Source organism: Sinohyriopsis cumingii, chromosome 7 (assembly GCF_028554795.1).
Source record: "Sinohyriopsis cumingii isolate HCF-2022 chromosome 7, ASM2855479v2, whole genome shotgun sequence".
NCBI classification, from domain to species: Eukaryota; Metazoa; Mollusca; class Bivalvia; order Unionida; family Unionidae; genus Sinohyriopsis; species Sinohyriopsis cumingii.
Window position 1 is genome coordinate 10602177 of NC_142967.1, and position 22711 is coordinate 10624887.

Sequence of the window (22711 nt, forward strand, 5' to 3'; positions counted from 1 at the left end):
AGGTTATAATGTGACACCAGGCCGGCCAGTCCTAACACTAATCTTTTAATACTGGGCACCAGGCAAGGCAGCTGCTAGTACCATTTTTTTAAAAATATGTATTTTGTATGACTCAGTTGGGGTTTGAACCCATGACCTCCCACATCCCATGTGGACTCTCTGACCACTTTGGCCCTGGGAGTATAATATGAAGAAAAATATCATAAAAGGTAAAATACACGTGAGTTCAAAGAATTTTATTCACTGGACCCAAGCAGTCAATGGCAGTTCAGAGCATAGGAAGTTTGTGTTCCCCAACTCTGAGTATATCTACATGTTTCAAGCCAGAAGGTCATTTTTTTATAACAAGTGATGCTTACAGACAGTGCTGACAAAAGCAGTTTTCCTAGGTGATAATTTTGATCAGCATTGTTTACTAAACAGCTGGATGCAGTTCAAAAGAGTTGCCATCCAGGTAGTTTTGAGATATTCCACTTGCCTTGAGCCCACTGCCATCCAGGTAGTTTTGAGATATTCCACTTGCCTTGAGCCCACTGCCATCCAGGTAGTTTTGAGATATTCCACTTGCCCCACACTTCTGTCTATACATGCTTGTTTAAAAAATATGATAATATATGCAAGAAAATAGAAAATGTATTGGTTAGATGTGGATTTCAGTTTGCAACAAGACTTTTGTCATTATATTGTGGTGGGAGGTGAAGAGGTCCACAATAATTTCATCTAAAATTATTACTCTTATTCTTATGAAAGAAGAAATAAAAAGAAAATAGAAACTTAATTACAGTTATTTCATTGCTGGTGGAACAGTTAAATTAATGAGGTATTTAGCATTATATTGAAAAAAATTGGCATCCTAATTATGTAAACTTCTAAAGTTCCTGTTAGGTTTTGGAACTGCATACTGATTATTCTTCTGTGTAGTTTTCTTTTTATATTCTACAAGAAATTTTGCTTGTGGTTGACCACATTCAATATCCAAGTGACTGCTTTAGCCAGTTACAAAATTTCGTAATAGTAATTACTCCCACACCCATTTTATATTTGTACCAGTGGTGATCCTATTTCATTTTTGATTAGTAATATATATGAAATACCCAGTATAAGGCAGTTTTACTGGGACATGATGCATCAGTGCTAGACATAACTATAAACTGTCACACTTCAGACATAATAATAATAATAATAATGATAATAATAATAATAATAATAATGATAATAAAGACTTTATTTAGAGAAGGTGACTTAGTTACAGAACTAATCTACCTTGAGGCCTTCCATCTGTTATGTACAATATATATAGTATATACAACATGATTTGAAGAATCTGGCTGTACACAAGATAATTAATTGATTTTAAAAATCAAAGTATCAAGCCTGGAACATATGCACAGACATCTGTGAAAACATAAACATATGTAAGACATAAATAATCATCCTGCATTGAAAAATTCAACTGTGAAAATGATGCAAAATTACAGAAAAGCATCTATTTGAGACATTGATTATGAAAAGAAATACTAGGAGCCTGCCTTATGTCACTGGGAATGTTGTTCCATACCAGTGGACCAGTATATTGAAAACATGTTTTTAAACAATTCCTTCTTTGGCCTTGGTATAATGTAACTTTTACTTATGGACCTTAAATTTGGAGTACCATCAGCATCTCCTTGGTGAAGGATATTGCTTTGGTAGTCAGGAATGGCTTTTCTGGATACTTTATACATCAATTTGGCCTTTCTAGGAAATATTCTTTCTTGTATTGTTAAAATCTTTACATTATTCATTGCATCCTGGAAATTCTCTATACACTGATCTAGAATTAAATGGCAAGCCCTCTTTTGGAGTCTTAAAAGTGTTTTTATGTTTGAATTAGAGGTATTACTCCAAATTACATTACAATAGTCCAGATATGGCTGATTATAATTTTTATAAAAGATGACCCTATGCTGAAGAGGAATGTATGTTTTGATTTTCCCCAGTAGCCAAAGATAAGAATTAACCTTTTTGAAACATGTTTAATGTGAATAGACCAAGTTATCAACAATTTTATCATGAGAGGTCATATTAAGGCTCACATTCATGGTCTACATGATCAAAAGCTTTGCAAAAATCAACCATAATAGTGCCTATCATTTCTCCTTGATCTAATGCTTTCAGCCATTTGTCAATCAAAGATACAAGTGCAGTTTCACTCATTGAGATATGATTAAAATTGTTAAAGCAACATTAAAAACCCAAAAGATACAAACACAAATTAACGGGCATGTTTTTTTTTTCCAAATCAAATTTTATATAACTTCAGTGTTATCAGATAATGTCAGGTAAGATTGCAGTCTCAGATAATCAGATTTTTGTTGTGGGGGGGGGGGGAGGGGCAAAGTGTTCTCATTATAGCTGAAGGTGTAAATCCATACTCATGTTTTTGTGATGCATGCATTAATTTTTTTTTCTTCCAAAAATCTATATAAACAGTTCCATATGTTTAATGAGGAAGTTTCATATGCAGCTGCTGTTCTAGGAAAAATAATCTTGATTAAATTGGTAAAATAAGTTATTCATAACGGGAACATATGTCTGAAGCAGGTACGTTGACATTAAAGTGCCAGTGTTGGTAAATACGTTCTTAGCTTATAGCTTTTATGTGTCTTTTTCATTTGTATGATTTTTTTTTTCTTTTTTATAATTAGACTCAGGATCAATTGAGAGATAGAGAGAGAGAGAGAGAGAGTGGGGGGGGGTGGTGAGCAGTCACTGAAAATGTGCTTTGTGGCACTGAGTTACATCTGACAGTGAATGTCATTATATGTATTGTAAATTTACAATGGTTGGGAGAATATGGGAAATTAAACTGCCAGAATAATGGAGGACAGGATTTAAGTTGGTGGCTAAAATAATGGGTTTTCTTAACATCATATCAAACATATCAAAACTGTTATTTCATAACCTGTTAAAATACCATTTACTGAATCCTCAAGTTTAAGAGAGGTAGACCTGTATGCAGAAATGCACTAGTTAACTAATGACTTATTTTCACTATAATTTGTTAATTGCACTAGTTAACTAATGACTTATTTTCACTATAATTTGTTAATTGCACTAGTTAACTAATGACTTATTTTCACTATAATTTGTTAATTGCACTAGTTAACTAATGACTTATTTTCACTATAATTTGTTAAAATGTACATAAAACAATCTGGGATATTAGACAAGAATTGTATTTTTGTTAGTTGCAGAAGCAAAGAGTATGCATTATTTGATGTACATTTTGTTTAGTTTGGGGCTATACAGAAGCAAAAAGAATGCATTATGCTATACAGTACATGTAGCATAAAACATGAAATCAAAGCAGGATCAGACTGGTAGTCTGGCGCCCCCACCACCACCAATGGTTAGCAATTTCAGGTGTTAGTGTTGTTAGAGATAGTTGACAAATTTGCCTATGATGGTATGTTTCTGCAAAAGACATTGGATTAGAAACACGAACAAATTCAAAATTTAATACTGAGACTGAACAGTACTTTACTTCATGTAGCTACACATCCTTCCTTTAAAAAGTAAACTAAATAAGCCAGATTATTGACTTTACACTAAACAGAGGGAGTTATTTTGATTTTGGATACTGTAATCTTGACTGACATTTATGTCAGAACAATAAAATACAAGCCAACAAACTATAATTAATGTTGCAGGGGTTTTTCCTTGTTGGAAATTAAAATCTGAAAATCTCTGGTTCATTATTGCAGAGAGGGAGAGGGATTAAAATCTTGGAATCATGACAAATTTGCCCATAATAATAATCATTTCAGCAATAAATTAATTCATCTTAATTGCTGATAATTTACATTTACTGGTTTATTATTGGGGATGTTAAAATACAATGCTCCACGTCAGATGGCTTTGTTTAGTATAAATGAAGTCTGTTCCTAAGCCAAAATTGACATTCATCTGATGTAAATTCATGTAAATAATTTGTAACAGTATTGACAATGGCTACTGCTTTGATTTCTATACAAGATCTGCTGAAATCTTGTTTCTCTCAGTGACAGACCATTTAATTTTCTAAGTTGGGAGGGAATTGAATTCTTTTTAAGAAGCTTGAAAACAATTGTCTTATTCTCATTTGCAGGGGAAAAATGGCCTTACTCTATACCATATATTAGTTTGTATTTGGTTTTTTGTTTTAGATTTTTTAAAAATAAAGTAAAAACTTAATATTCCTAGGAGTGACTGTGATTTACTTCCCACGAATTATGATGTAAACTTCTTGAGATACATTGATTAAACTGAAATAGGAATGCACGTGAATTTTTGACAGGGGCAATAACTTAGAGGTTTAGTTGATATTTAACATAAAAATACTTAAAAACTATTTACACTGTCCAAATTGTGCAGGGTACTTTGACATTTAAAGGTTTACATTCAAATCTTTAGGAATGTTTAGAAGGTCTGAACTGTATAGTGTCCAATTAGGCTATGACTTGGGAAAGTTACTTCCAGCTGTCCAGGGTGCTGCAGTGTTCATCATTATGTAAGTACCGTATACACATGCTTATAAGTAGTCAGACTTCAAACAACAAATACTCTGATCTGCCATTTCATAATGCACCTGCGGATTGGGGTCTGTGTTGTTCGTTCTACTGATTACTGCTGTCAAACTGCATTGACCCAGATCTGCCAGCACATTAAGTGTCTGTAGATCTGGGTCTGTGCAATTTTGCAGTTGGACTCATCTTATAAGCAAGTATATATGGTAGTTGGACTGTGAGATGCACAGGTTCAACCAGGTAGAGTTGATGTTTGTGGTGGCTTTGATTTTCCAGTTCCTTCTGCATATGACCATATGTGTCTTGAACAATCAGTCTGTGGATCTAGCTATCCCAGATAGCCTGTCTCCCAGTTGTAATTGAAAAATGTTGACCCTATAGCCATTAATTAAGTCAGTAATGCTTCCATGCTTGCAACATTTATAATCATGCATGGCCAGGATTGTAACCGTAACAACATTTGAGGAACCTCCATTGTATGCTTTGCAGTTTTTATGGCTGCTTGAAAATAATCCTGTTCATGTTTTATAGTTTTCTGGCATTTTCTGCTTGTATGTTCATTTTTTATTTTTCTTAGATGTGACTTGAGTGATCTGAAACATTAAGATTTGCATCATTAATCACCATTAGTAATTTATTGCTCTCATTAATGTCTAGGCATTGTAATCATTCAGGCAGACCTAGTTTTTCCTACTTTTTGTCAGCTGACCAAATGTAGCTTGCAAAAGGGTTTCAAAACCTAGATATTGATTAAACTGAAAGTATAATTTGCAAAATTTCACTTTGTAAAGCACTTTATTATAGTGGTTGATCTGAAGTCAAGTGATTAAACGATCAGCCGTGTTAGTATTAATGAATATTATGTCAACAGTTGCTTGATTCCACTCTGGAAGCCGTGTTTCTGATCATATTTAAGTCCGACTCGTAATAAGGGTTTATATCGTCAGTATCTCAGACAAGTTGATAATGATTGAGATCCATGCAAAATAAAGAGGTGATCTTGCAACTAATTGGCTAATGAGGCGATATGGAATATTTGACTATATCATTAAGATGCCTTTGATAATGGTTGTTGTTGTTGTTGTTGTGGGGTTTAACGCCATTTTTCAGCACGATAGGCTATACATGGCGGCCAGTATTAATGGTGGAGGAAGAACCCAGAAAACCCCGGAAAGAACCACCGACCCACGAGAAGCTACTGGCAGGCTTTCTCACATGCCCACATTGGCTGAATCTTAGACTCGAACCGCCGCAGACAGAGGTGAGATGGCAGTGATCCGTAACGAAGAGCGCTTTAGACCACTCGGCCACTCGGGGCCCCCCTTTGATAATGGGCAATTTCCATAAAGACTAATGAAGTGATCTTGTATCCGATTGACTGTGCTTGTGAGCCCTCTGAAAGCCATCTTTCTGATACAGTTTTGATCAGGATTGCAAAATCATCATCAGTTTAGATAATGATAAAGCTGCGCACATAATAAAAAAAAGAAACTTATCTTGTATCCGATCCATTCTTGAAGCCATATTTCTAACTCGGTTTTGTTTAAGCTTGGAATATATGCTTAAATTAAATAATAATAATAATAATAATAACATAATATCAGCCTAATTAGTGTTGGAGCCCTTCAAATAATATATGGATCTCCAACAGTTTAATTTGACATTTTAATCTAACGTTTTCAATCTAATTAAGACGACTAGACAGGGTATCCATTTAAATGATGAATTTACTTCCAAGAAATTAACATTGTCAGATATTATTGACAGTTTTTTTTATTTTTTACTTTGAAAGATCGTATCAGTTTTTGTGCTATCAACAGTTTCCTAATTGATCATTACCCTTATCATTCAAGTCATACTGTTTAATGTTCAAGCAGTGCAGTATAGCATGTTCATACATAGAGATCAAAGGCATATCAAACAACCCAAGAAACAGCTGCACACTGGTCTACTATTCAAACCATGTAGAAAAATCGAAGAGGAGGAATTGATTTTCAGTCTGAGTAGACTTGATAAATTGTCTCAAAACATGACTTTTAAATGGAATCCCAAAGAAAAGCACCAGTTCATTCACCTATATTAAGTCCATTTGCGTCATCAGTCGCACTTAACCTAGTTAATGTGATTCAGCAGATTAAAGTGTGTCTTATGAAAGCAAGTTCTGGTTTTTTTAAGTGAGAAGAAGAATAGATGGCAAATTCAATACAACCTGCTAGGTCACTCCTTTCTTTTGAAGTGTCTTGAATTGAATTGAGTTGTTACATTCAATAGAGCTTCTCTCTAACAAAGGATGACGTAGTGGCCATGTAACATTTAATCAGAACTTTGTATAAATTATTCACAATACATTGCATATGTAAGAAACATGGGATTGTAAGTAATATTGAGTGCTACAAAGACTGATTGAGCACTGAAATCACCTTTTTGTTCAGTATGCAATTAATTTTTTTTTATGCAGAATTAAGAATTTTGCCAGCAAGCAGGAAATTTTTTCCCCGTTTTCTACAGAAACAATTTAACATAGACATACATGTACTTCAGGCTAAAGACACGGACATGTACTGAATATTATTTTGGACATGTACTAAATATTATTTTGGACATGTACTAAATATTATTTTGGACATGTACTAAATATTATTTTGGACATGTACTGAATATTATTTTGGACATGTACTAAATATTATTTTGGACATGTACTAAATATTATTTTGGACATGTACTAAATATTATTTTGGACATGTACTAAATATTATTTTGGACATGTACTAAATATTATTTTGGACATGTACTGAATATTATTTTGGACATGTACTAAATATTATTTTGGACATGTACTGAATATTATTTTGGACATGTACTAAATATTATTTTGGACATGTACTAAATATTATTTTGGACATGTACTGAATATTATTTTGGACATGTACTGAATATTATTTTGGACATGTACTAAATATTATTTTGGACATGTACTAAATATTATTTTGGACATGTACTAAATATTATTTTGGACATGTACTGAATATTATTTTGGACATGTACTAAATATTATTTTGGACATGTACTGAATATTATTTTGAACATGTACTAAATATTATTTTGGACATGTACTAAATATTATTTTGGACATGTACTGAATATTATTTTGGACATGTACTAAATATTATTTTGGACATGTACTAAATATTATTTTTTTCTTCATGACTTATATTCAAACTTCCAGCTTCATACCATTCCAAACAAAAATCCAAAATACTCCACTTTAAATGATCATGAAAATTCTTTCTCAAATATTTGATTCAGTAGTTGAATATTTATGTAAGTATTGGGTTACTTGAATGCTATAGTCAAACCTATGTTTAAATGACACCATAATAATTTAGAGAAAATGTCCTTTATGAGCAGGTGGTTCTTATATGCAGGTAAATATACATTAACAGAGTCTTGAATCTGATCTTTATTAAAAGGTGACTGCTATCCAGAGGTACTTCTTTGAACTTTGCCTTTATAAACAGGTGACTGTTTAAATAGGGCCTCTGTGAACCCGATATTTATGAAAGGTGGTTGTTCTATAGAGGCACATTTTTAACCTGACCTTTACAAAAAAGGAATCGCTCCAGTGGCCTATTGGTTAGAGCATCTGCCTTGGATGCGGGCGGTCTTGGGTTCGATCCCTGGCCGAGTCATACCAAAGACTTTTAAAAAATGGTACTAACAGCTGCCTTGCTTCGTGCTCAGCATTTAGAGGTTAGTGTTAGGACTGGTTGGCCTGGTGTCAGGATAATATGACTGGGTGGGAGATATGCTACATGTCTGCAGCATGATGCCCCAGTGCTAGACATCACTATAAACTGCCACACTGCAGACATTGTAGAAATATGACTGAAAAATTGTTAAAGCTACATTAAAAAGTCCAAATCACACGCACACACAAAAAAGGTGACTAGCTACATAGAGGTGACAACTATGGAACTGACCTTTATTACATTATGCCACAACCGATATGGGTCACTGCAGTTTGCAGCTGCGCTCAACTTACAAGTGAGTATATATGGTAACTAATTATTGCTCTGCATCATGGTGTGCAGTATATTAATTTTAGAAGGTAGTGCAGCCATTGATATGTAAATGTACCCAAAATCCATGTAAGAAAGCAGACCAAATTGGCTGAAGTAACATTGATATGTAAATGTACCCAAAATCCATGTAAGAAAGCAGACCAAATTAGCTGAAGTAACAAAATGGGTGTGGCATGCAGACTTTTTCCTATAACAGTTACAGTTTGCTAAATTTGTGTCATTTTCTGACTGGTGCAGAAATAAATTGCTACATGTGTATTTTCGGGTAAACAACAATAAGGCTTATTATTTCCAGCATGCATATTTACAAATCCATGTGATGCCATTGTACAGTGCAGTTAGAAATTTCAAGAAGTCCTGTATAGCATGATTCTTTGTAAAATTAAATTCACAGGATCAGCACTGAAGGAACTTTGGCATTAACATAAATCATGAAGAATTAGGCATTCAGGGTTTGGCAATAACATACATCATAAAGATTTAGGCATTCAGGGTCGCTTCAGTCTGATATATGTTCCATAGACATTAAAGGGTGTACATGGAACATGTGATTAAATACTAACAAGTCCAGTCTGATTATGTAACTGAATCTAAAAAATGGACATTTAATCACATGCGCATGAAAGTAGATTACTGTCTCGCTATAGCAAGAATTAGTAATTCTAAAGCAAAAGCCTACAGCTGCTCAACGAGTGCAAAATATTTTGCTTTAATTAGATTATCTTCCCATTGACTCTTAATTCTTTTAAAAGTTTCTTTCTTTCATCAACAAGTTAAATATTTATTGAGCCTTCTGCCTTATTGGAAATCCAATGCTTATTGGAAATCCAATGCTTGTTGTTTATTTTTTAATTCCAATGAGCCACTTGCCAGTCTTTTTATGGGCAATGGGAAATGTGATTCATTTCATCATGATACAGATAAGCTTGTTTGACTATATGTCTACTGGACTAGTTTTTAGACACCTCAACAGTCAATGTATATCTCATTATGCCTGCCATAACAGTGAAGCATATAGTTAACCTTTTCCATCCATAGGCCTGACATCTTGGTTAAGATTGCATTTAGATCAGTTTTGTAGGCACTGTATTTTCCAGAGACCTTGAATGCTGAGTACCTTATAGTAACCAATAGTGGGTTACTGTGGCCTTGGTTTCATGCTTCAGAATCAATCAATAGTGGGTAACTGGCCTTGGTTTCATGCTTCAGAATCAACCAATAGTGGGTAACTGGCCTTGGTTTCATGCTTCAGAATCAACCAATAGTGGGTTAAACTGGCCTTGGTTTCATGCTTCAGTTACTTAGTTTTGTCTTACGGTTATTTTCTTGGGTATTTCAGACCTATAGTCATGCAGCTTTGCATGAAGATGTATCTTAATGAGTACAACATCAGTGTACCAAAAGCAGGTCACTCCGACCTAAATTTCAACCCTCTTTGATTCACTTGGGTTTTGTATTTATGTCATTTTCTTACTGTTGGCCCATAATTCCTGGTGAGTACAACACCATCTTATCAAAAGTATGTCACTGACCTGGGTTAAGTTGGGATTTTGGGGGCAAAGGGGTAGTTTTTCATGTACATATGGCTCCATGGTAACTCAGCTGAGAGGAAGTTAGATTCATGTGCTTTCTGAGGCATCACCTTTAATTACTAGTGCAAAGAATAATTACTGCACATAATAATTAAGACTGCAGTAGATGTTCCCAGTGTGCACTAAGATAAATCCAACACTTAATTTTTAAACCACCTGACTATAAGGTCCAGTGAGCTTATGGTATGGTCTTGAGTCAGTTATTTGTCTGTCCATCAACAAGTTGCTTGTTGCTACACTTGAGGACATATTTCTGACCAATGAACTGACTGGTCAACATTTTGGCCTAATCAAGCTTGCTGACTTGCAAAAGATGGTTTATCAAAGATTGAGTTGATATGATACTTGTCACAGATTTGAACCAGACTATGTGATACTTGTTTTTGAACACATGCCTTTAATGATAAATCACATTGATTTTTCTAAAATGCACCAAAACATAACCACCTGCTATCAGTATTGGCCAACTGATGCGTAGATGGTATTATTAAGCCTCTGGGGTCTTAAAATAAATACAGTAATGAAAGAAAATGAGAAGTAACAAGCTTCGTAAAATTTAACAAATAATTATTTTCCTTGAAAACAATGTGAAAATGTAAAAAAGAACTTAAAAGAATTGACAATTAAATCCCAAATGATTATTGAATTATATACACACGCCCCAATGATTAAAGTTCTGAATAACCTTTAGTGGAAATCCAAATCAAATCCAAATGTGGAAGTGTTGATGTGCCTATGGTGGCCCATGTAGTCTTTTGTTGGATTACAATAATACAATCCTAAATATGCATCCTTATTTGAAATTTCAGTATAAATTCAAGTGTTAGTTTCCAAGACTCTTTTTTCCCAAGAGCATTTTGTATTTCCAGTGAATAAATAATTTGAATAAATAAAATTCCAGCCCAAATGAACACTGGACACAACAATAATACAAATGATAATGCCTCAAGATCTTACAGAACAAAATAATAAATTCTAGAAAAACAAAATTATACAGTCCTCTACCTGACCTCAGGTCACATTAGCATATTCTAAAAAAAATACTATCTGCTAATGGAAAGATTCCTTCTGAAAGGTTCATTATGTTTACAAAATAAAATTTTATAATTAGAAGTCTACTACTAAAATTATAATGTAAATGTAGTAAACAGTAACAGGTAGCCCAGGCATTTCGTGGGAAATTTTAAAGTTCTTGACTCATTGAGACAGACGTTGTTTACGAAACCAAAATCAATGATTCAGGTCAGGTAGAAAATGAATTTAATTTTGGACAAGGGCAAGTCCAACATACAATATGACACTATCAATAGCATTAATGAAAAAAAATGAAAAATTAACAAACAATACCAATATACATAACAGTATATAACAAATACATACTTACTGCTTGGCAAACCTTAGCAGATCATTTGTATATGTCAGTAAGCCATTAAAACTGTTCTTATTTCCAAGTTTTAGTTCTTAATTGTTAAGTTAGTTCAAGAGGTAAATCTGTTAGAGTATATATTTATGAAAATATGTATCTTTGCTTTTCTATTTTTGCATTCTCTTCTCCAGCAGGAGAATATTTGATAAATCCTTTACTTATTGGCATCAGTTTTCAAGGTACATAAAGAAAGATACAAAACAAGTTAATTTCTAATACACAATTTCAGAAATGCATTTCATATTTTATTTTACCATTTGTTTTTACTTATGTTCTGATACATTGTCATATTTTGTGTGCACACAAATCTCCCAGGTATATATTTAGTTTTTCAGCAGACTTTTATACAGTTAGACCAGCCTGGCTGAGTTGTCTAAGGCACTTGCCTTTACAGATCACTAACATTTCACCTTTGCATGGGTTAAAATTGGGGGTGAGGTAATTGTTCTTAACAGGTTATGTAATAAGTAAGATGTGCACATAATGATGAGGTGATTTGTAGCTGATTGGCTGGAAGCTCTTTTGAGAGTATCTGATAGGCTGGAGGCTCTTTTGAGAGTATATGATTGGCTGAAGTTGGAAGCTCTTTTGAGAGTATCTGATTGGCAGGAGGCTGTTTTGAGAGTATCTGATTGGCTGAAGTAGGAAGCTCTTTTGAGAGTATATCTCTTATCTGATTTTGATCAAATTTGGTACATAGGTTTAGATGTTGTGAAGGTCTTGCTTATGAGTAAAAGTGACCTCACAGTCTGTTGTCAGATATTACTGTCATTGCTTCAAACAGAAGAACTTCTATAAAGTCTTCTCCAGAACAGCTAAACAGCATGGGACTAAATTTGACATAAAAAAACAGTATGGCATGGAGGCACTTCAGATTGTTATAAATGAATCTGATTTGTTAAAATTACTTAAAACACTTGACAAAGTATTTAGCCATAAAGGCTTTTCAAATTTTTTATTTACGAATGATGTGTTTCTAATATCAAATATGTCTGCTGTCACTAAAATGACTGAGCAGAATTGAAGCATATTTGAAAGAAGACATGGAGTGTTTTCAGATTTGTTTACAAGATGCATATTACACATCAAATATGGCCACCATTGCTTTAAAAAAAACCCACAAAAATACCTTTTCTTGTTTAAAAAACAATGCTGAACAAACTTGTACCAAATTGAACAGAAAGCATATGGCATGGAGTCCATTTATACTGCCATCAGTAATACACATTTGCCTTCATATACGACTGCTCACTATGAACAGGAAATGACTTCTCAGAAGCTACTGACTAAAACCTTTTCATTTTGACTGGAAGCATCTTGACATAATGAGTCAAGACTTTCATGTTTTTGTATAATCATACGGATTTGCCCGTCAAATATGTCCACATGAGTAACAAAAGATAGAAAATCCTTTTAAAAATTCTCAAAAACAAAAACAAAGAATTTGACCAAAATGTAACAGAAAGCATCCTGGCATGAAGAGCCTGCAAACTGGACAAATGAAGTTAATCAGTGCCCAAATATAGTTGCCATTACTAAGAATAGAAAAAAAAAATGTTAAAAACTTCCCAAATACTGCTGGACAGAACTGGACCAAATTTGATAGGCAACTTCTAGTAAAGGCCTTTTATATTTGTACAAGTGATTCCAATCAGTATGACCATTGTCACTAAAATTAGAAATACCTTTAACTGTCACCAGAGGCATCATAATAATCAAACATTTCATTTCCTCAGTTGCATTTAGCTTTGAAGTTTATGTCTGCCAGGTGAGAGCTTTCAGACCCACTATGACTTTTTGTTTCATATTTTATTAAACATATTCTTATTTTCTTTAAATATTCATGAATGAAATCTTCATAAAATCTAACAGTTCTAGTACAAAAAATACCGCCTGCTTTTCTGTAATTTTGCATCATTTTCATAGTTAATTTTTCAATGCAGGATGATATTTTATATTTTATGTATGTTCATGTTTTCATAGATGCCTGTGCGTGTGTTCCAGTCTTGATAATTTGAATTTTAAAAAATTAATTATTTAGTGTCAAGCCAAATTCTTCACATGTTGTATATACTGTATATATTGTACATAACAGATAGAAGGCCTCAAGGTAGATTAGTTCTGTAACTAACTGTGTTCCCTTCTCTAAATAAATAAATAAATACAGTCTTTCTTATCAGCTAGTAATTAAATATGTGTGAGAAAGGTTTGACAACATGATATTAGTTGCTTTACGGTATTGAAATTTAATAATTTTCTGCACCAAAAGCTGATGAATATGGGTAGGTACGGTTTATTTTAATAAAATTATTAATGTCAGAAGGTTATGAGAGAATTCTGCAGATGAAACGAAGTTGCATTTTTTAACTAGATTATTGCCTGCATATTTGTTGAGCTAGAACTTGTTGAGTGGTACACAGAGATTTGTTTTGCATTGATATGCAATAGTCTGATAACATTTAAACTAAAACAAAATGAAGTCTACTTACAGCAGTTTATTTGCCTAAAAATTTCAGCGTGCAATGACTGTAAAACTGGGTCTGATAGGTATTAAGTCAAAATATGGTAGTGTCATGGTACTGACATTGCAGTAGTGTGGGACTGCTGTATGTGGTATGATTGCACTGACTGACCAGTCTGTATAACTAGACATGTTCTGAAATCATCTAAAAATGGTCACCACATTGAAATATAATACAGGGACTTTAAACAGTTTGATGAGGAAATGTTCTTAAATGATTTAGTTTGCAAACCCTTCCAATCTGCAAAATAGCTGATGTCCACACTGCCTTTGACAATCAGTATTGGATGTTCAGTGCAGCCTTAGAAAGCATGCCCCAATTAAAACAAAAAGGGTTAAACACCAACACCAAAGTGGATTACCCCTGAGATCAATGAGGCTAGGCACCTAAGAGATAATTTCCACAAAAAAAGACATGAAAAGCTATAGAAAGTGGAGGAATAAAACTAAGCACCTGATAGATAAGGCAAAACTATAAACAGGCTATTGATGAAAGTAAGAGTACCAAGACATTGTCGAAGCATCGAAACGACCTGAACTCACCCAATAGCATTGTGGAAATGTTCAACAGTTTCTTCATAAGCATCTCCAGTAACAGTATTCAGAACCAGACTAACATCCCAATTGAACTTGATGCTCTACTGTCATTTATAAGAGCTAAAATTCCTGATGATAATTATGTTGAACTCTCACTCCTCTATTTATTCAGTATGGAATGTGGCAAGAAAGATCATTGGCAAAAGAAAAGCAGCTGTATCAAGCACTTTAAGGAATCTGATGAAATAGTCATGACCGTACCAAAAGTCTCAAATACATTGGAACAAATATTCTTGAAAAAAATCCATACAAGAGAATTATTCTGAAAACATATGCAGTCAAATACCTGAAAGGAAAGGTTCCTCTAAATTTCAGACCTGCTGATGGTGGAGATTACAACAAACCTTTGACTCAGAGGGAATTTCAGAATTCTCTTAGATCAACCCCATGACACTTTGGCAGGTTCAGATGGCATGAAACACATACCTGTTAAGCCTTGAGTACACTTTACATGATTTTCATTAAAATATTTGGAAACAGGGGACTTTCTTCAGTCCAGGTGAGAAGTAACAGTGATAGCAGTACCGAAATTTGGAAGTGACCATTCTGGCCCTTCTAGCTATCAACTCATGTTACTAACAATCTTTATTTGCAGATGATGTAATGGAGGATTAATAATTAGACTCCTGGTATCTCAAATTCAAGAAACTATTCTTAGACATTCAGTCTGGATTTAGACACAAGACATTAACGCAAGAGACCATCTTGTCTCACCTGAAGCATTTATTAGAGAACCTTTCATGAAGAAAGAACATAAAGTTTGCCATCTTGTTTGACTTGGAGAAAGCTTTTGACACCACATGGAATTGTGGTATAGTGAATGACCCTATTCGCCCTATGGAACTGCCCACCAAACCTGGTCTACCATTTTTCAGAAGATAGAAATGAGGCACTTCATTTTCTGAAAACTATCTGCAGCATATGGGTATACATCCAGACAACATGTAGTTAAGAACCCTTATCAAAATTAAAATTAGCAGAATAGTGAAATGCCAGGAACTGACAGCTTATTAAATGTTTGTGACTTTATGATCCACTTTATATATATAATAAAAGGTGTGCATGTTATTGAATGTTGACTACAGGTGTGTTTTCAGTTCAGAAATGAGCACAAGTAAACATGTTCAAAGTTTTCAGATCTAAAGCTGTTTTTATAAGCTCTTCTGATGATCACATTGAATTCATGATGACCCAAAACTCTATTCTGATGGTCACATTGAATTCATGATGACCCAAAACTCTGTTCTGCTGATCACATTGAATTCATGATGACCCAAAACTCTATTCTGATGGTCACATTGAGTTCATGATGACCCAAAACTCTGTTCTGATGGTCACATTGAATTCATGATGACCCAAAACTCTATTCTGATGGTCACATTGAATTCATGATGACCCAAAACTCTGTTCTGCTGATCACATTGAATTCATGATGACCCAAAACTCTATTCTAATGGTCACATTGAATTTATGATGACCCAAAACTCTATTCTGATGGTCACATTAAATTCATGATGACCCAAAACTCTATTCTGATGGTCACATTGAATTCATGATGACCCAAAACTCTATTCTGATGGTCACATTAAATTCATGATGACCCAAAACTCTATTCTGCTGGTCACATTGAATTCATGATGACCCAAAACTCTATTCTGATGGTCACATTGAATTCACGATGAACCAAAACTCTGTTCCGATGGTCACATTGAATTCACGATGACCCAAAACTCTATTCTGATGGTCACATTAAATTCATGATGACCCAAAACTCTATTCTGATGGTCACATTGAATTCATGATGACCCAAAACTCTATTCTGATGGTCACATTGAATTCATGATGACCCAAAACTCTATTCTGCTGGTCACATTGAATTCATGATGACCCAAAACTCTATTCTGCTGGTCACATTGAATTCATGATGACCCAAAACTCTATTCTGATGGTCACATTAAATTCATGATGACCCAAAACTCTATTCTGATGGTCACATTGAATTCATGATGACCCAAAATTCTGTTCTGCTGGTCACATTGAATTCATGATGACCCAAAACTCTATTCTGATGGTCACATTGAATTCATGATGACCTAAAACTCTATTCTGATGGTCACATTAAATTCATGATGACCCAAAACTCTATTCTGATGGTCACATTGAATTCATGATGACCCAAAACTCTGTTCTGATGGTCACATTGAGTTCATGATGACCCAAAACTCTATTCTGATGGTCACATTGAATTCATGATGACCCAAAACTCTATTCTGATGGTCACATTGAATTCATGATGACCCAAAACTATATTCTGATGGTCACATTGAGTTCATAATGACCCAAAACTCTATTCTGATGGTCACATTGAATTCATGATGACACAAAACTCTGTTCTGCTGATCACATTGAATTCATGATGACCCAAAACTCTGTTCTGCTGGTCACATTGAATTCATGATGACCCAAAACTCTGTTCTGCTGATCACATTGAATTCATAATGACCCAAAACTCTGTTCTGCTGATCACATTGAATTCATGATGACCCAAAACTCTATTCTGATGGTCACATTGAATTCATGATGACCCAAAACTCTATTCTGCTGGTCACATTAAATTCATGATGACCCAAAACTCTATTCTGATGGTCACATTGAATTCATGATGACCCAAAATTCTGTTCTGCTGATCACATTGAATTCATGATGATCCAAAACTCTGTTCTGCTGGTCACATTGAATTCATGATGACCCAAAACTCTATTCTGATGGTCACATTGAATTCATGATGACCCAAAATTCTATTCTGATGGTCACATTAAATTCATGATGACCCAAAACTCTATTCTGATGGTCACATTGAATTCATGATGACCCAAAACTCTGTTCTGATGGTCACATTGAGTTCATGATGACCCAAAACTCTATTCTGATGGTCACATTGAATTCATGATGACCCAAAACTCTATTCTGATGGTCACATTGAATTCATGATGACCCAAAACTATATTCTGATGGTCACATTGAGTTCATAATGACCCAAAACTCTATTCTGATAGTCACATTGAATTCATGATGACCCAAAACTCTATTCTGATGGTCACATTGAATTCATGATGACCCAAAACTCTGTTCTGATGGTCACATTGAGTTCATGATGACCCAAAACTTTGTTCTGATGGTCACATTGAGTTCATGATGACCCAAAACTCTATTCTGATGGTCACATTGAATTCATGATGACCCCAAACTCTGTTCTGCTGGTCACATTGAATTCATGATGACCCAAAACTCTGTTCTGCTGATCACATTGAATTCATGATGACCCAAAACTCTGTTCTGCTGATCACATTGAATTCATGATGACCCAAAACTCTGTTCTGATGGTCACATTGAATTCATGATGACCCAAAATTCTATTCTGATGATCACAATATATTCATGATGACCCAAAACTTTGTTCTGATGGTCACATTAAATTCATGATGACCCAAAACTCTATTCTAATGGTCACATCGAATTCATGATGACCCGGAACTCTATTCTGATGGTTGTTTTATTCCTGATGTGAAGGACATGGGGCTTTTTTTTCCAGCAATAACCAACCTTTCTTCCCACATAATATATACATGTACCAACCTCTCTCAGGAACAAAGGTCTGCAAGCCCTGCATTTAACAAGAGTCATGTCAAACACAGATTGGGGAGCAGATTGTCAATTGTTGCTATGGTTATATAGCAGAGATCGACGACGCATCATGTAAATGTGTTGTGTGTATCATGTGATACACAAAAGTGAAAATGTAGGACAAACAATGACAGCAGCTAAGAAGATGTATTCGATAACACTAGAGCAAAATGACATCCTAGGAGCTAAATTTTGTTGTTCTGAAATATCAGAAATTCAGTTTGCGAGTTGAAGCGCTGGCTTGAATGTCGTGAATTGGCAGTCGCTGGAAATATAGAAGCAGGAATTAGTTAAAATGTAAGTCGATTGTTTTTTACGATACGGTAATAATTACTGTAACATTACTACAAGTTTGTTATTGTAACATTCTTTTCAGGCAAATAACAAACTGCCATCTTTAAACAACCATATTCACCGCACAAACAGCAAACTAAAACTCTTCAAGCCCATGTCGACTAATGTATGTAGCATATCTTGCCATTTACCATTTTGTCATGGGGGTTGGAGATACATGCAAGGATAAGTGTCACAGTGTCTATGATTAATTACTATGTTAATATTATGGGGATACTCAATTAGATACTTGTAATTTTCATAAAATATTTTATCACAGTATTGTTCATAAATATACAAATATACACAAATATGTACATGTAAGTAAACAAAAACAAGGACATCAATAATTACAAGGATGTACACAATTATCCATCCTGTTACACACACAGATGACATTACACTAATTATTAACAGGTTCTAATATCCCTGGGGTCACATAATGTTTGAAATGTTCATAAATAGTTTTGTTGTATTATCAGATGATATTCTTGTTTGTCAAAATAAATAAATGTCTAAAATTTTAAGATCCTGTAAAATTCTAAAAGCAGGTAACAACTAATTTGCTAAAATTGTGTTGCTGCACACATTTTATTTTTATTTTACCTGTTTGGAGTGTATAGAATCAGACATAGTTATTCATGTTGATGGAGGAAAATGATGTGAACAAAAAGTGAAATAGGTGTTATCTTCTGTCAGGACCAGTAATTCTGCAGAAACTGTACCTTTTCTTCCTACAAGCAGTTGGAATAGTTTCCCATATGTTAATATTCCAAAATGATATTGTTATGGGAGAATTATGAACACATTATATCAACTGCAAAGGTGCACACATTTAACTCTGCCTCTCATAGTGAAAGTGAGGACAACTTGACTGACTCAACACATCAAAACCTTTGTTGAAAGGTCAACAATATTTTATAAGTGGTCATGTGAAAAACATAATTATAAAGACGAGCATTATTTTTTTAAATCATCTGTAATGGCATCAAGTACACAGCAAGTTGTGTATCACATATAAATGACGCCTGCAACACTCAGGAAAAGTAAGGGATGCATCATGGGACTGTAAAGCTTCCTCCTTGGGCAGATGCACTCATATTGCCTCTTAACTTTTTGCCTTTGAAGGTTATACGCTTCAGTTTGGATATTTAATAAAACCATGTGCATCTTCCATCAAACTTTGTACACGAAATGCTGGGAAGAAGTGTAAACAACAGCCGCAGTCATGCCATTCCGTGTCATACAGGAAGAAATTGAAAACAGATTTAGAAACTATGATCCATTATGTGACATTGAAATTAATGAAACAAAGTTTGTTAACAACTTCATTGCTACATTACCCAATTCAGGATCAGACAGCATGTTCAGCCAAATATTAGAGACAGACTACCCTGATTACGACGTTGACATGGAGGTGTTAAAGGATAGAACTACGTCTGCATTACACTTAATGCAGTTTGACAAAAACACACTCCCCCTTAAAGTACCAAAATATACAAGATCAGACAGAGTCAGAAATGTGGCACAGTAGCAGATTCTAGAATAACTGCTTCTGTAAAGATGTAGCAGTTGTTCACAGTAAAAGATGAAAATATAATCTTCTGAACAGAATTCTATGGGGCAAAAAAAATTTAAAATATGGAACACAAAATGAAGAGAAAGCTTTTCGAGACATGGCTGAAAATGCTGGAAAGGATGTTACAAAAAAGTAGATTTTGGTTCAGTCCTCTGTATCCAGAACTTGGATGTAGTCCTGATGGCCTTGTCTACAATCAAAACAACAAACTAATATGCGTAGTTGACATAAAACGTCCATTTGTTTTAGCAGGAAAAGACCCATTTTGTGTAGATGATAAATATAAAAAAACAATCTTTGTTATAATGTTATGAATGGTAGGCCATTTTTAAAGAAATCACATAAATATTACTACCAGGTACAGATGCAGATTGCACTTTGTGAAGTAGACTTTTGTGACTTTGTCATTTGGTCCTGAAAAGGAATGATTGTAGAAAGAGTATTGCCTGATGTTGAATTTTGGAAAGATTTATGCTCAAAATTGATAAACTTTCATCATAATACTATTGAAATGAGAATGCCCAGGTGACTTATGTCAGTTGATATTCAGATTTAGGATTCAAAACATTGTCTGTGGTTATACTGGTGCTCCATATTTTCAAGTTCACTTGCATTAATTGAGAAAGTGGGACAACAAAAACATAATTATACAAATACTGAATGAACAATTTTACAATGACTTGCTTTATTTATAGTGGGTCCATGTATTATAATGACTTATTTTATTTATAGTGGGTCAATGTTTAATAATGACTTGTTTTATTTATAGTGGGTCCATGTATTGCAATGACTTGTTTTATTTATAGTGGGTCCATGTATTATAATGACTTGTTTTATTTATAGTGGGTCCATGTATTATAATGACTTGTTTTATTTATAGTGGGTCCATGTATTATAATGACTTGTTTTATTTATAGTGGGTCCATGTATTACAGTGACTTGTTTTATTTATAGTGGGTCCATGTATTACAGTGACTTGTTTTATTTATAGTGGGTCAATGTATTATAGTTTGCTGTCAGTTGTTCATCTTTATGAACATTCATAAGAAAATAAGGTTCTTGATAATATAGCATGTGTGAGGAAATACAAAACAATGGTCTGGAACTGCATTTTTATTGCTGCTTTTATCTTATAGCCTTCAACAATGGAAAAATTTTATCCGTAGTGTACATATGTTGATTTCAGATATGGAGTCCTTCACTTACAGGCAAAAAATACACATAGTCTGCTGAACAGTTTGGTTACATGTGTTTTTTTTTGCCGTGTTTTTCAACAACTTCATGGCAAGTGTATGTTAACAATTCTGCTTTTTATGTGAAGGATTACAAAGACAATTTCTTATAGATAGCTTTGAAAACTATCCTACAATATCTTCCCCTTTGAAGGCACTGTATGTAGTTTTTTAAGTGATTTCTGAACAAATCACTTATCAGCTTTTTATAAGACAAGAAAACAAAGGCTGCAATTTTCTTTTGTAAAACCATTTCAAACCTATATTTAAAGCCAGTATTGTGTGAAATTCTTTATATAAATGTTGATGATTTCTTAATTCAAAACGCAGCATTGGTTTTCAGGGTCTAAATTGCAGAGATGTGTGTTTTCATTGATCTCATTGGATTTTGTAAAGAAGTTCTTTTGCAATTACAGCATAAGTAATTCATCAAAGTGTTATTGAATTTGAAGAAAGGAAAATAGTCCTGTGGTAAAATAAGGTTCAAAACCAATTCAGAGGTGTTTTTTGCCATCATTTGGTTCTTTTTTTTCTTCTCCATTGTACCTGTTAAAAGATTATTGATGACCACCTGCCTTAAAAAGCAAATTTTGATAGTTATGTCTGGGAGAGTAGATCATGTCATCAAAAAAATGACTGAAGCAATAATCTTTTGATTAAAATTCCATGTCATTATGTTCATATCATCAAAGTGATTTGGAGATATTTTGTGTCTTTCTAAAATTGTAGCCCTCCCGATACTTTGTACCACATGAACAGATAAGAATATAAAATCCGTATAGAAAGATTTGGTAAAGAGTAGACCAAATTTACCTTATGGAAAACATGGGGCATGGTCAAGACAGTTAGGAAGGCAGACAAATGATCAAATTTGAAAAAAATCTGACATTCTAGCAATGAAATGACCAAACAGACAAACCTGATTTCCTTTTTGTTTTAATTCATGCACATAATTATTTAAACTACCCAATCAGTTTTTGAAAAAAATGAAATCCATTGATGTAGGTACATTCAGTAAAAATAACAGTTGAAATGTTGAACACCTATTTTATGACTGCCGAGTGATTGAAGAGGTTTGAAAACCCTTTACTGCATGAATAATGAATTATATGCCAAAT

General features: G+C 34.0%; 1 long non-coding RNA gene across 2 annotated transcripts; it reads right to left on the reverse strand.

The window, feature by feature from the left end:
* Window positions 1-221: 221 nt before the first annotated feature.
* LOC149794725 (uncharacterized) lies at window positions 222-19670 on the reverse strand. Of its 2 annotated transcripts, none has more exons than XR_016422058.1 (2): window positions 19508-19670; window positions 222-590 (listed from the first exon to the last, which is right to left on the reverse strand). It is a non-coding gene; the product is annotated as an uncharacterized LOC149794725 (long non-coding RNA). The 2 variants fall into 2 exon arrangements; XR_016422057.1 differs by having other exon boundaries at window positions 19389-19670.
* Window positions 19671-22711: the final 3041 nt, after the last annotated feature.